The 12,759-nt window shown below is 56.7% G+C and overlaps 1 protein-coding gene across 5 annotated transcripts in view; it reads left to right on the top strand.

The window, feature by feature from the left end:
* The window catches only part of LOC119328463 (putative pentatricopeptide repeat-containing protein At5g08310, mitochondrial), a 16,143-nt gene extending 4,343 nt beyond the window's left edge, over positions 1-11,800 (top strand). For 2 of the 5 annotated variants that reach the window (XM_037601445.1, XM_037601442.1), the window contains exon 3: positions 11,082-11,800. The gene's annotated coding sequence lies outside the window, so the exon portion shown is untranslated. The remainder of the gene's footprint in view (positions 1-11,081) is intronic. The other 3 variants (XM_037601443.1, XM_037601446.1, XM_037601444.1) reach the window with 3 other exon arrangements.
* Positions 11,801-12,759: the final 959 nt, after the last annotated feature.

Raw genomic sequence — 12,759 nt, 5'->3', positions numbered from 1 at the left:
TATTATTTTGGAATTGTAGGGGTGTGGGAAAGAAAAGCATGTCTTCCTACATCAAAGACATAGTCATGTTCATCCCCTGGATGTCCTGGGAATTTAAGAGACTACAAAGAGGAAATAATGATGCTTTTTTAGAAAAATTGATCCTGGACTTTTTGTTTTGATTGGCACTGCATTGCTTCTGTTGGGAAGTCTCGGGGTATTCTTTGTGGTATTTGTCAAGGGCCTCAGTGCCCAAGACAGCGGGGCCTCGACTACGTAGTTCGTAGTCTCGGTGGATAGGAGCGCTAGGGTTTTTGCCTGGCTGCTCAATGGTGCGGGAGGAGAGGATAGGAGACGGAGGAAGAGGTAGGAGATAATAACTTTATTGCTTGCCCTCAAAGGGTGCTGATTATACGATATATAAAGGCCCCATGGGCTGCTAACAAACTAGAAACCTATACGTAACAAACTAGTCTTTTATTCTAGGAACTAATGTATCAGGACCAGGACTCCTGCCCAACCTACGCCTCGCCTGATGCGGCCGACGGCTGCTGCTCCTGGCCGCGTGGCCCACGCCTGTAGGACGTGCCCCACATGACATCTCTCCCCCCCTCGACGAGCAGCTCGTCCTCGAGCTGAAAAGCGGGGTAGCGCTCGACGAAACTGTCAAGATCCTCCCATGTAGCTGATGATGCTGCTTCACCCTTCCAGTGGACGAGTAGCTGGCGAACGCCGCGTGCTAGGCGCGCACGAGTCACGCGCTCCGGTTTTGGAACAGCCGCTCCGTTGTGGATCGGAGGCAAACCCGGCGGTGCAGTTGGAGGCGTGCCGAAGAACTTCTTGAGGAGGCCCACGTGGAACACGTCATGGAGGCGCGAGCGTGCCGGAAGCTCAAGGCGGTAAGCCACGTCGTTGACGACCTCTGAAATGCGGTACGGCCCATAGAAGCGTGGCTTCAGCTTGCCCCTGGTTGGCAAGTTGAGAGAGAACGCGGCGCGCTGGCGAAGGCGAAGCCAGACCCAATCGCCCACGTCATGCTGAATGTCCCGATGGCGTCTGTCGTAGTAGGACTTGTAGACCGCCTGTGCCTGTTGTAGACGATAGCGGACGTCCTCGAGAAGCTCGTCGCGCTCCGCCATGCTCCTGGCCACTGCGGCTACCCTCGTGTCGCCCGGCTCGTAAGAGCGAATAGTGGGAGGGTCACGGCCATACACAAGCTTGAACGGAGTTTCTTGGGTCGCTGTCTGGTAGGCGGTGTTGTAGATGTACTCGGCCCAGGGAAGCCACCGGAGCCACTGCCTGGGACGATCCCCGGTGAGACAACGTAGGTACATCACAATGATCTTGTTAGCAGCCTCCGTTTGGCCATCCGACTGTGGATGAAACGCTGACGTCATGTGCAGCTTTGTCCCGGTGAGGCGCATGAGCTCCCGCCAAAAAGCCGAGGTGAAGACGGGGTCGCGGTCAGAGACCATGGACTGCGGCACGCCATGGAGACGAACAATCTCAGCGAAGAACACCTGCGCCACTGATTCTGCCGTGTACGGGTGGGCCAGCGCCACAAAGTGGCAATACTTGCTGAAGCGATCCACCACGGTGAGGATGACAGACTTCCCGCCCACGCGAGGGAGCGCTTGCACGAAGTCGATGCCGACGTCAGTCCACACGCCCGTGGGCACCGGCAGCGGCAGCAACAGCCCAGCGGGGTGCAAGTGCTCGGACTTGTACCTCTGGCAAGTACTGCAAGTGCGGATGTACTCTTGCACCGTCTTGCGAAGGTTAGGTGCGTGGAAGTCGCGGCGGAGACGATGCAAGGTGCGCAGGACGCCTTCATGCCCATCATCGTGCACGGCACTGAGAATCTCCTGGAGTAGCGGGGGCGACGGCGGAATGTAGAGGCGGCCGTTGAAAGTGACGAGGCCGTCGGAGAGAGCCCACGACTGCTGCCGCGTACCCGCCGTGATATCCTCACGCAGCGTGACGAGCGCCGGATCTGTGGACGTCGCTTGCCGGAGGCGATCGATGAAGTCGAAGCGAGGACCCGAGATCGCCATGATCGACGTCTCCTCCGTGTCGCGGCGGGAAAGGGCATCCGCCACCGTGTTTGTACTACCGGCCTTGTACTCCACGGTAAAGTCGAACCCCAATAGTTTGCCGACCCAATGATGCTGCGGGATGGTTGCCAAACGCTGGTCAAGTAGAAATTTGAGACTGTAGTGATCCGGTTTTACCGCAAATTGGCGCCCCCAGAGGTATGGTCTCCAGTGACGAATCGCGAGCACCAGGCCAATGAGTTCCCGTTCATATGCTGCCAGGGAACGGTGACGTGGCGCGGCTGGCCGGCTAAAGAAAGCCACCGGGTGTTGGTCCTGAAGAAGGACGGCCCCGAAGCCGTATGTCGAGGCGTCACACTCGACGATGAACGGCCGCGTGAAATCCGGTAACGCGAGGACGGGAGCCGTGGTGACTGTCGTCTTGAGGGCGTGAAAAGCTGCTGCCGCCTCCGGCGACCAGGAGAAACCATCCTTGCGAAGGAGGGCCGTTAGTGGCGCGGCAACCACGCCAAACTCCTTGACAAACTTGCGGTAGTACCCCGCAAGGCCGAGAAACCCCCGAACCGCGCGCGCCGAGCGTGGTTGCGGCCATTCGGCCACTGCCTGCACCTTTTCCAGATCCATGGCCACTCCTGCAGCGGAGATGGTGTGACCCAGGTATGAGATCGACTCGACGGCGAATGCGCATTTGGATCGCTTGACGAAGAGCCGGTGCTGGTGCAGGACGGTGAAGACGGTGCGCACATGTCGGAGATGGTCAGCCCATGTCTCGCTGAAAATGAGGATGTCGTCAAAGAAGACGAGAACAAAACGGCGCAGGTACGGCCGCAGCAGATCGTTCATGAGGGCCTGGAACGTTGCCGGCGCGTTGCAGAGGCCGAACGGCATCACCAGGAACTCGTAGAGGCCGTCATGAGTACGGAAGGCGGTCTTCGGGATGTCCTCCGCACGCATCCGCACCTGGTGGTAGCCGGAGCGCAAGTCGAGCTTGGTGAAGAAACGAGCGTGCCGGAGCTCGTCGAGGAGTTCGTCCACCACCGGGATCGGAAACGCATTCTTGACAGTAATGGCGTTTAGGGCGCGGTAGTCGATGCAGAAGCGCCAGGACCCGTCGGCCTTGCGGACCAGCAGTACCGGGGACGAGAATGCGGAACAACTCGCTCGGATGATGCCCTGAGCGAGCATGGCGGCGCACTGACGCTCCAGCTCGTCCTTGTGCGCGGCCATGTAGCGATACGGACGGACGGCCACCGGGGCGGAACCGGGCAGCAGGGTGATGCCGTGGTCGCGGCTGCGGGGCGGGATTGCCTTCGATCCACAACGGGGCGGCTGTTCCAGAACCAGAGCGCGTGACTCGTGCGCGCCTAGCACGCGGCGTTCGCCAGCTACTCGTCCACTGGAAGGGTGAAGCAGTTTCGTCAGCTACATGGGAGGATCTTGACAGTTTCGTCGAGCGCTACCCCGCTTTTCAGCTCGAGGACGAGCTGCTCGTCGAGGGGGGGAGAGATGTCATGTGGGGCACGTCTTACAGACGTGGGCCGCGCGGCCAGGAGCAGCCGACGGCCGCATCAGGCAAGGCGCAGGCTGGACAGGAGTCCTGATCCGGGCACATTAGTTCCTAGACTAGTTTATTTCGTATAGGTTTCTAGTTTGTTATTAGCCCATGGGGCCTTTATATATCAGATAGTTAGCACCCTTTAGGGATAAGCAATAAAGTTATTTCCTTCTATCTTCCCCTCCCGCATCATAGAGCAGCCAGGCAAAAACCCTAGCGCTCCTATCCACCGCGACTACGAACTACGTAGTCGAGGTCCTGCTGTCTTGGGCACCGAGGCCCTTGACAACTTGGTATCAGGTTCCAGGCGATCCTCCTCCTCGTCCACGCTCCATCCGCCGGCCGCTTTCCCCCCTGTGTCCGCGCCCAGCTCCCCGACATCGCCACAATCCGCTGCCGCCTCGGTCACTTCCGGCATGGCAGAACCGACCACCGCGGATCTGGCTAAGATGATCGAGGCCTTGACGGCCACGGTGATGTCCCTGCAGTCGTCCGTCACCGCACTCCAGAAGGACAAGTCCTCCTCTTCGTCCAGCGCGGCCGCCGCCCATGATGGGCAGCACCACAATGATCGGCCACCCAGGTTCCAGAAGATGGACTTCCCCAAGTTCGACGGCAAGTCTGATCCGCTCGCCTTCATCAACAGATGCTAGTCCTTCTTCCATCAACAACGGATCGCCGAGGAGGAGAAGGTGTGGATGGCATCCTACAATCTCGAGGGTCCTGCCCAACTATGGTATATGCAGGTCCAGCGCGACGAGGGCACACCTCCGTGGCGCCGCTTCTCCGAGCTGCTCAATCTCCGCTTCGGGCCACCGCTGCGCGCTAACCCGCTGGGCGAACTAATGGCGTGCAAACGCACGACGTCCGTCGTCGACTTCCAGGAGCGGTTTGAGGCACTCCTTCCCCGGGCAGGCACCTTATCCGAGACACAGAAAGTGCAGATCTTCACCGCGGGACTCCAGCCACCCCTCAGCCTCGACGTGGAGATCCATAACCCACAGTCCCTCGCCGTCGCCATGAGCCTCGCCCGCAAATTGGAGCTGCGCGACCAGTGCGCGCTTTCCGCCGCGCCACCGGTGCGTTTTCCACAGAAGGGCATCCTGCCGACACCAGGACCACGCCTCGCGCCCCCCGCTCCGGCCCCACCAGCCGCACCTCAGCAGGGCCACAATCTGCCGGACGGACGCCCAATCAAGCGTCTCTCCCAGACAGAGATGGAGGAACGCCGTCGCCTGGGCCTTTGCTTCAACTGTAACGAGAAGTTTGGCAGTTTGGCAGGGGCCACAACCGCGTGTGCCAGCGCATCTTTCTCCTCGACTTAGCGCCGGACGACGACGACGACGACGCGGCCTCCGCCACTGATGATGCATCGCGGGCCGACCCTCAAATCTCGCTCCACGCGATCGCCGGCGTGCGCACGAGTGAAACCATGCAGATGCAGATTACTCTCGGAGGTGTCTCCCTCCTCGCCCTGATCGATTCAGGCTCCACCCACAACTTCATCGCCGAAGAGGCGGCCGCTCGTGCTACGTTACCGCCCCCCACCACAGAGAAGATGCGCGTCACGGTGGCCAACGGCGAGCGCGTTCCGTGCCAGGGCGCGTACCGCGTCGTGCCCTTCCGCATCGGCCACGAGGAGTTCGCGGAGGATTTCCTCGCCTTGCCGCTCGCGGGCTATGACATCGTCCTGGGCACGCAGTGGCTGGCGTCGCTCGGACCGATCCTGTGGGATTTCCGAGCCCTCTCCATGACATTCTGGCGGCGGGGCCATCGGGTGTGCTGGCACGGCATTGCAGGACCGGACGGGCCAGCCCTAAAATCATGCAGCGGCCGCGACTTCCTGGACGCCATCATCACTGAGTTTGACGGCATCTTCGCCGACCCCTCCGGCGTGCCACCGCCCCGCAGCCGCGATCACGGCATCACCCTGCTACCTGGTTCCGCCCCGGTGGCCGTCCGTCCGTATCGATACCCGGCCGCGCACAAGGACGAGCTGGAGCGTCAGTGCGCCGCCATGCTCGCCCAAGGTATCATCCGTGCGAGTTGTTCCGCCTTCTCGTCCCCGGTACTGCTGGTCCGCAAGGCCGACGGGTCCTAGCGCTTCTGCATCGATTATCGCGCCCTGAACGCCATTACTGTCAAGAATGCGTTCCCGATTCCGGTGGTGGACGAACTCCTCGACGAGCTACGGCACGCCCGTTTCTTCACCAAGCTCGATTTACGTTCCGGCTACCACCAGGTGCGGATGCGTGAGGAGGACATCCCAAAGACAGCTTTCCGTACTCATGACGGCCTCTACGAGTTTCTGGTGATGCCGTTTGGACTCTGCAACGCGCCGGCCACGTTCCAGGCCCTCATGAATGATCTGCTGCGGCCATACCTGCGCCGTTTTGTTCTCGTCTTCTTTGACGACATCCTCATTTTCAGCGAGACATGGGCTGACCATCTCCGACATGTGCGCACCGTCTTCACGGTCCTGCACCAGCACCGGCTCTTTGACAAGCGCTCCAAATGCGCGTTCGCCGTTGAATCAATCGCATACCTGGGTCACACCATCTCCGCTGCAGGCGTGGCCATGGATCCGGAAAAGGTGCAGGCGGTGGCGGACTGGCCGCAACCACGCTCGGCGCGCGCGGTTCGGGGCTTTCTCGGCCTTGCGGGGTACTACCGCAAGTTTGTCAAGGACTTTGGCGTGGTTGCCGCGCCCCTGACGGCCCTCCTTCGCAAGGATGGTTTCTCTTGGTCGCCGGAGGCGGCAGCAGCTTTTACCACCCTCAAGACGGCAATCACCACGGCTCCCGTCCTCGCGTTAACGGATTTTACACGGCCGTTCATCGTCGAGTGTGACGCATCGACGTACGGTTTCGGGGCCGTCCTTCTTCAGGACCACCACCCGGTGGCTTTCTTTAGCCGGCCAGCCGCGCCACGTCACCGTTCCCTGGCAGCGTATGAACGGGAACTCATCGGCCTGGTGCTCGCGATTCGCCATTGGAGGCCGTACCTATGGGGGCGTCAGTTTGTGGTAAAAACGGATCATTACAGCCTCAAATTTTTGCTTGACCAGCGTTTGGCCACCATCCCGCAGCATCATTGGGTTGGCAAACTCCTGGGATTCGACTTTACGGTGGAGTACAAGGCAGGTAGTACCAACACGGTGGCGGATGCACTTTCCCGCCGTGACACGGAGGAGACGACGATCATGGCGGTCTCAGGGCCTCGTTTCGACTTCATCAATCGCCTCCGGCAAGCGACGTCTACTGATCCGGCGCTCGTCGCACTGCGGGAGGATATCATGGCAGGTGTGCGGCAACAGCCTTGGGCGCTCTCCGACGGCCTCGTTACTTTCAACGGCCGCCTCTACATTCCGCCGTCATCCCCGCTACTCCAGGAGATTCTCAGTGCCGTGCACGATGATGGGCATGAAGGCGTCCTGCGCACATTGCATCGTCTCCGCCGCGATTTCCACGCACCTAACCTTCGCAAGACGGTGCAGGAGTACATCCGCACTTGCGGTACTTGCCAGCGGTACAAGTCCGAGCACTTGCACCCCGCTGGGCTGCTACTGCCGCTGCCGGTACCCACGGGCGTGTGGACTGACATCGGCATCGACTTCGTGGAAGCGCTTCCTCGAGTAGGCGGGAAGTCTGTCATCCTCACCGTGGTGGATCGCTTCAGCAAGTATTGCCATTTTGTGGCGTTAGCCCACCCATACACGGCAGAGTCCGTGGCACAGGTGTTCTTCGCTGAGGTTGTTCGTCTCCATGGCGTGCCGCAGTCCATGGTCTCTGACCGCGACCCCGTCTTCACCTCCGCTTTTTGGCGAGAGCTCATGCGCCTCACGGGGACAAAGCTGCACATGACGTCAGCATTTCACCCGCAGTCGGATGGTCAAACGGAGGCTGCTAACAAGATCATTGTGATGTATTTACGGTGTCTTACCGGGGATCGTCCCAAGCAGTGGCTCCGGTGGCTTCCCTGGGCTGAGTACATATACAACACCGCCTACCAGACAGCAACCCAAGAGACTCCGTTCAAGCTTGTGTATGGCCGTGACCCTCCCACTATTCGCTCTTACGAGCCCGGCGACACACGGGTGGCTGCAGTGGCCAGGAGCATGGCTGAGCGCGACGAACTTCTCGAGGACGTCCGCTATCGTCTACAACAGGCACAGGCGGTCTATAAGTCCTACTACGACAGACGTCATCGGGACATTCGGCATGAGGTGGGCGATTGGGTTTGGCTTCGCCTTCGACAGCGCGCCGCGTCCTCTCTCAACTTGCCAACCAGGGGCAAGCTCAAGCCACGATTCTATGGGCCGTACCGCATTTCAGAAGTGATCAACGACGTGGCATACCGTCTTGAGCTTCCGGCACGCTCGCGCCTCCATGACGTGTTCCACGTGGGCCTCCTCAAGAAGTTCTTCGGCATTCCTCCAACTACACCGCCGGGATTGCCTTCGATCCACAACGGGGCGGCTGTTCCAGAACCAGAGCGCGTGACTCGTGCGTGCCTAGCACGCGGCGTTCGCCAGCTACTCATCCACTGGAAGGGTGAAGCAGTTTCGTCAGCTACATGGGAGGATCTTGACAGTTTCGTCGAGCGCTACCCCGCTTTTCAGCTCGAGGACGAGCTGCTCGTCGAGGGGGGGAGAGATGTCATGTGGGGCACGTCTTACAGACGTGGGCCGCGCGGCCAGGAGCAGCCGACGGCCGCATCAGGCAAGGCGCAGGCTGGACAGGAGTCCTGATCCGGGCACATTAGTTCCTAGACTAGTTTATTTCGTATAGGTTTCTAGTTTGTTATTAGCCCATGGGGCCTTTATATATCAGATAGTTAGCACCCTTTAGGGATAAGCAATAAAGTTATTTCCTTCTATCTTCCCCTCCCGCATCATAGAGCAGCCAGGCAAAAACCCTAGCGCTCCTATCCACCGCGACTACGAACTACGTAGTCGAGGTCCTGCTGTCTTGGGCACCGAGGCCCTTGACAACTAGGAGAAAGATGCGCTGGCACACGCGGTTGTGGCCCCTGCCAAACTTCTCGTTACAGTTGAAGCATAGGCCCAGGCGACGGCGTTCCTCCATCTCTGTCTGGGAGAGACGTTTGATTGGGCGCCCGTCCGGCAGACTGTGGCCATGCTGGGGTGCGGCTGGTGGGGCCGGTGCGGGGGGCGCGAGGCGTGGTCCTGGCGTCGGCAGAATGCCCTTCTGCGGAAAACGCACCGGTGGCGCGGCGGAAAGCGCGCACTGGTCGCGCAGCTCCAATTTGCGGGCGAGGCTCATGGCGACGGCGAGGGACTGCGGGTTATGGATTTCCACGTCGAGGCTAAGGGGTGGCTGGAGGCCTGCGGTGAAGATCTGAACTTTCTGCGTTTCCGACAAGGAGCCTGCCCGGGGAAGGAGCGCCTCAAACCGCTCCTGGAAGTCGACGACGGACGTCGTGCGCTTGCACGCCATCAGTTCGCCCAGCGGGTTCGCGCGCAGAGGAGGCCCGAAGCGGAGGTTGAGCAGCTCGGAAAAGCGGCGCCACAGCGGAGTGCCCTCGTCACGCTGGACCTGCATGTACCACAGCTGGGCAGAACCCTCGAGGTTGTATGACGCCATCCAGACTTTCTCCTCCTCGGCGATCCGTTGTTGATGGAAGAAGGACTCGCATCTGTTGAGGAAAGCGAGCGGGTCGGACTTGCCGTCGAACTTGGGGAAGTCCATCTTCTGAAACCGCGGGGGCCGATCGTTGTGGTGCTGTCCGTCGTGGCTGATATCGGCGGCTGACGAGGAGGCCGACTTCTCCTTCTGGAGGGCTGCCACGGACGACTGCAGGGATGTCACGGTTGCAGTCAGGGCTTCGATCATCTTGGCCAAATCAGCGGTGGTGGGTTCCGACATGGCGGAAGAAACCGAGGCGGCGGCGGATGGCGGCGATGGAGGTGGGCGGGGCGGCGGGTGCAGCGTGGAGGAGGCCGAGGAGCGGCTGGAACCTGATACCAAGTTGTCAAGGGCCTCAGTGCCCAAGACAGCGGGGCCTCGACTACGTAGTTCGTAGTCTCGGTGGATAGGAGCGCTAGGGTTTTTGCCTGGCTGCTCAATGGTGCGGGAGGAGAGGATAGGAGACGGAGGAAGAGGTAGGAGATAATAACTTTATTGCTTGCCCTCGAAGGGTGCTGATTATACGATATATAAAGGCCCCATGGGCTGCTAACAAACTAGAAACCTATACGTAACAAACTAGTCTTTTATTCTAGGAACTAATGTATCAGGACCAGGACTCCTGCCCAACCTACGCCTCGCCTGATGCGGCCGACGGCTGCTGCTCCTGGCCGCGTGGCCCACGCCTGTAGGACGTGCCCCACATGACAGTATTAAGATGGAAACCTGGGATACTATTTCTGATAGGAGAGGGTTTTATATTATGCAGCTTAGTGTGAAGCATAAAACTTTGAATTTGGAGTTGGCTGTGTTAGTTGTGTATGGAGCTGCTCATGATGAGCATAAGTTGGAATTTCTTTCTGAGATGTCTGAATTTTGCAATAGTATTGCTGTACCTCATGTTGTGACTTAATGTTTTGAGACATTGTGGGGAAAAGAATAAACATATGTCACTCCCTCGATCATCTGATATTTTTAATTCGATTATTCATACTTTAAATCTAAGAGAAATTCATATGATTGGGGGTACTTCGGAAAACTCCGCCTATGTCTTCTAGGCATAGCCGGTCCCAAGCCCGGGTAAAGGAGGAGGGTTGTGATAGGCTTGGCGAGCCAACGTAAAAACTAGCCAGTCCCATAGGTATGAAACCCATTTGAGCGAGAATAGTACTAGGATGGGTGACCTCCTAGGAAGTCCTCGTGAAAGGGTTTCATATCTAAGGGTTGTGATAGGCTTGGCGAGCCAACGTAAAAACTAGCCAGTCTTTTGGGTATGAAACCCATTTGGGCGAGAGTAGTACTAGGATGGGTGACCTCCTGGGAAGTCCTCGTGAAAGGGTTTCATATCTAGCCTACCCCAACTTGTTTGGGATAAAAGGTTTCGTAAGTAAGTGGGGGTACTTCGGAAGCTCAATATCCTGGTTTGTTTGACATTTGTCAACGGCAGGATTGTACTGTGGCTGATGCTTTAAACTCTGGGCTGGCTTTATCCTTTAGAAGGCTTTATGATGAAAGTCTCTCACATTGGGAGGAGATTTAAAAAAAATGCCCAGTCTATGGTGTTGAATGATATTTCCTGATGAAGTGAGTTGGGCTCATACTAAGAACAAGCTGTTTTCAACCGTATCTGTTTATAAGTGGTTGGAGAATGGGCTTGCTGGGGCTAATAATCAATAGATTTGGAGAGCACACATCCCGCTAAGGATTAAGGTCTTTATGTGGCAGTTATTTTAGAACTCTATTCTGACACGTGATAATTTGTGCAAGAGAAACTGGCCTGAAAATCCTTTATGTTCTTTTTGTGGTGATGTTGAAGCTGCTAAGCACTTGTTTTTTCTCATGTAGTGTGGCTAAGTCCGCCTGGGGAACTATTCGCAGGATTCTGGGCACCTTGTATTGTCCTAGGAATTTGTGGCAAAGCTCGACATGGCTGTATGCTTTCTTGCCGGACAGGACCAAATTCTATATGTGTGTATTGCAGCTGTTTGCTGGGGAATATGGAATGTGTGCAATAAGGTCACCTTTGAGAAGCATAAGATGCAATCCCCTATGGAAGTTGTGTTCATAATCTGTACATTTCTCTTATACTGGGAACTGGGCAGGTTTACTCAAAAGCGGGGAGCAAGGCGTCTTCAGGGCCGAAGTCGAGACATTGATGAACGAGGCTACCACTCCTGCGTCTCTCATGAGCTCGGCTTCTGCAGGGGGCGAGAACATCTTGTATTCCTGGAGGCCGAGTGCTTGGAGTAATCCGAAGCTGGGGACTCCTGTGGTCGTTTATTTAAGTGGCTGTAGAATTGTACCTGGTGTTTTCTGTCTTTTGGATTGCTCTTCCGATGTTGGCAATAGATGCATCTCTGTTAGAACTTGTGTTGGTTTGGTGGTAGCAGGTTTTTGCCCGGTGGTGGGTGGTTCGATGGCGAACTATCTATAGCGGTTTCCTGCTATCTGCCCCGCCCCGCTTCCTCTGCTTTGTAGTTTCTTTGCTGATTTCTGTTCGGAGAATTCTGTATTTCCGTTATGAAAGTAATGGAAAGGGGCAATACCCCGTTAAAAAAAAGTGATAGGGTGTAATTTTTAGAGAAAATTCCTTATTTAACACTATCTTAAAATCTGCTTCCTTATTTGACACTGGAAAAAATTTTCTTTCCTATTTGACACAAGTTCTAAATTTTGTTCCTTATATGACATTTCTGTTCATTTTGAGCCTAAATAAAACCCGAAAGACTCTTTTGTCCCTCATGTGGTATGTGTGTGGGGGGCAATAGCGCACACACGCAGCATCAGTGCGAGGGCAGGAGCACACACGCAACAACACATACACATGCACCAACACACACGCACGCGCACACACACGCAACAACACGCACGTGCACACACGCAGCAACATACATGCACGCACACACACACAGCAACACGCACGCAGCACACACACACGCAGGCAGCACATGCATAGGCACGCAACAGCGCACACACACGCGCGCGCACGTACACACGCAGTAGCAAACACACACGCAGCAGCACACATGCACACACACACACACATGCAGCAGCAGCACACATGTGCGCGTGCACCCACACATGCAACAGCACACACGTGCGCACACACATATCGCATGAAGGGCAAAATCGTCTTTTCAGGTGTCATTTAGGCTTAAAATGGACGGAAGTGTTGTATAGGGAATAAAATTTAGGACTAGTGTCAAATAGGAAAGAAATTTTTTTTCTAGTGTCAAATAAAGAACCAGATTTTAAGACAGTGTCAATAGTTTCTTCCGCTCCACATGCTTCACAGCAGCCTATTCTTTCAATGTGTCTCCTTCAGAAAGAACTGACCGGCAAGGCACCATAAACCTTTTATTACTCTCCACCAGTAACAAAAGTTTCTTCCAGTAATTACTGTTACCTGAGTTTGATGCATCATTTATTTGTCTTTTTGCAGTCATGAGTGCTCCGTAAGTGGAGCGAGCCGTAAACTGACCGCATTTCTCCAAATTCCAAGCCCATGCATCTTCCATTAGTC

Source organism: Triticum dicoccoides, chromosome 7A, assembly GCF_002162155.2.
Source record: "Triticum dicoccoides isolate Atlit2015 ecotype Zavitan chromosome 7A, WEW_v2.0, whole genome shotgun sequence".
Taxonomy (NCBI): domain Eukaryota; kingdom Viridiplantae; phylum Streptophyta; class Magnoliopsida; order Poales; family Poaceae; genus Triticum; species Triticum dicoccoides.
Note: the sequence above shows the minus strand (reverse complement) of the source record. Positions and strands in the feature narration are given on the sequence as shown.